Source organism: Montipora foliosa, chromosome 7, assembly GCF_036669935.1.
Source record: "Montipora foliosa isolate CH-2021 chromosome 7, ASM3666993v2, whole genome shotgun sequence".
NCBI classification, from domain to species: domain Eukaryota; kingdom Metazoa; phylum Cnidaria; class Anthozoa; order Scleractinia; family Acroporidae; genus Montipora; species Montipora foliosa.
Window position 1 is genome coordinate 37,275,973 of NC_090875.1, and position 2,500 is coordinate 37,278,472.

The 2,500-nt window shown below is 36.5% G+C and overlaps 1 protein-coding gene and 1 long non-coding RNA gene across 4 annotated transcripts in view; both read right to left on the reverse strand.

The window, feature by feature from the left end:
• LOC138009455 (uncharacterized) overlaps positions 1-2,500 on the reverse strand; it is a 96,561-nt gene that overhangs the window by 64,693 nt on the left and 29,368 nt on the right. The window lies entirely within an intron of this gene.
• Positions 477-2,500, reverse strand: part of LOC138009457 (uncharacterized) — an 8,685-nt gene continuing 6,661 nt past the window's right edge. Inside the window, exons 3-4 of the long non-coding RNA XR_011124393.1 lie at positions 2,004-2,112; positions 477-1,514 (exon numbers count right to left, since the gene is read on the reverse strand). This is a non-coding gene — a long non-coding RNA (uncharacterized lncRNA). The remainder of the gene's footprint in view (positions 1,515-2,003; positions 2,113-2,500) is intronic.

The window sequence follows — 2,500 nt, forward strand, 5'->3', positions numbered from 1 at the left end:
TGTTCACCGGGCGGTTAACGCACGCTAAACAGGTTGTTTTCCATTGTTTACTGGTGTTTTCCAGTTTCAAAACAACGCTTTCAGTGGAGTTTTCAGCGAGTTTTCTTGCATTTTCGCGAACAGTGAATGCGCGGAGAACGCCAAAAAACCGCTTGTTCTTCAGCGTTCACTAGTTGGTTAATGCTTAAAACCAAGGTGTTTGCCTTGAGGGAAAACGCGGTGTTGTCACACAAATGCACCTACTTTCCTGCCTTTTCTGCATTTGCGGCTTCTCCTTTTCGCTGATATTTTACATGCACTTTAAAATCAGTTGGGTAGCGTAGCTTACAAATTTGGCTGTATTTACGTTTTCATTTACTCTGAGTTCGTAGCTGTGACTCTACTTTCACAATGAAATTCAAATGATTCAATGTTGTTGGCAGAAGGACTTGACTCCCTCCCTGATTATGTCCCAGAAATAAAATATGAGATACATGTATACCTTACACTGTTTTATTATCAATGACTCAAACAGGCACTTGCCTATTTCTATTATGTACAACAATACCAAAACATTTATTTATACTATATACAAATTGATAGCTACACTCTTTTAACACATGATAGTGTTTTCTTGGTGCAAGCTAGCTTAAGATATTAAGTAACAAATTATATGGAGATGTTTTCATATCACTGGTACAAATACTGTACCCTGCATATACATTTTATCATTTTTATCATGAAAGTAAAAAAAATGAACAAGGATGTCAGCCAAATGTTTGAATGTGTGAACTGCATGACAAAAGAACAAAAAGGCACAGAACAGTGTAACCTCAATATAATTGTACTGTACCAAAATGCCTAAACATATTAGTCTCTATGTGGGATTGTATAATTATTACACAGTCCCAGGTAGTAAACACAACACAACGCCATTAATTCAATTTGCTGTGGACTCATAGGTGCAGCCTAGTTTGATTAGTGTCACAGTGATGACTGAGGGTGCGTTCGATTGCAAAATCCGGATTTTGATCTTAAAATCTGGATCTTCGGATTTCCAATCGAACACAAAATTTGAAAAAGATTTTGTCACAGATCTCAGTAATTGATCCCGACAATGATTTCCCACAATTGAAATCCGTGAAAAAATCTGTTTTATTTTGTGTTGGATTGGAAATCCGAAAGATCCAGATTTTAAGATCTAAATCTGGATTTCCCAATTGAAAGCAACCTAATATCATCCTTGATAAAAATACAGACTTTAGAAAAAATATTTACAACTTAATGGCCCAGAAAAGTTTCTCTGGGACTTCCTTATGTCTTCTGTTGCTGGGAGGGCCAACCCTCCTGTTTACACACTGCCTCCTCTGCTGGTTTGACAGTCTTTCTTTGCGGCACAAGTCCAAACCATGAAGGAAAGTGGATACCTCCTCTGCTCTCCAGACAAGAGGCCTTGTAACCAGTGTGTCTTGCTCTTCATCTGATTCATTGGATGAAATCAGGTAGGAATGCAGAGCTTCAAACATCTCCAGTTACTGTGGAACAAAGAAATTTTGTCAATAAACTTTGGTCTGTATAAAGACTGAGGTAATACAAAGCCACACGAAATGTATGAGAGAATTGTTCTTAGTGGTGAAAGCCATCATGACTACATGTGTTGTTTAGGGTTAGGGTTAGGGTTAGTAACATACTGGTGTACAACAAGCATTCTCAAAACTGAAAAACTGAAGGATCATACTGTGCATTGAAACCGATTTTTTTTTCTGGCCATACTTTTCTGATTCTAAGGAATCCGAATGTAACGTAAAATACTTCTCAAGCAAGCTGCTGGTGTACATAAAACTACTTTTACTACATTGTGTATGCACCAAATCATTACTGGTATTTTAGAAAAATCAACAGTGATTATGAATTGACCTCTTGCCCTCCAAAAAGGATGAAGACATGATACGATGGTTATCATTAACCATTATTTTACCCTGTCTACTTTAAATTTTTGAAACAGTAGGCAAGTGAAATCTCACCCTTTTGGTTCTTTGCCTTCTTTTCTGCTCCTGCTGGTACTGCTCATATGTATCATTGTCCATCTGTTTCCTCTTCTTTTTGTTGGAGGCAAAGTTTGAGAGATGGCATCTAAAAAATCAAAAGTTTAATCACAGCTTAAACATTGTGGCTACAAATATTACTACATAATATATAGGAGGATATTACAACGTACATGGCCGCGCAGAGATATGACATTTCTCATCGAGTGTTGAAAAATATTTCACGAGTGAGTGCAGCAACACAAGTGAAATATTTTTCAACAAGAGAAGAGGAATTTCTTATCTCCAAGTAGCCATGTAACATTTTATTTATTATAATATAAACACCAATGAAATACTAAATCATTTCACAAAAGGCATTGAAAGGCCAATTTTCATATGTAACTACAGCAACAGTAATCTTTTCATGTGTGAAGATATCATGTTTTTGCACGAAAGCTCACTTGGTATTTGTTTTCATTCACTCCACTTTATTA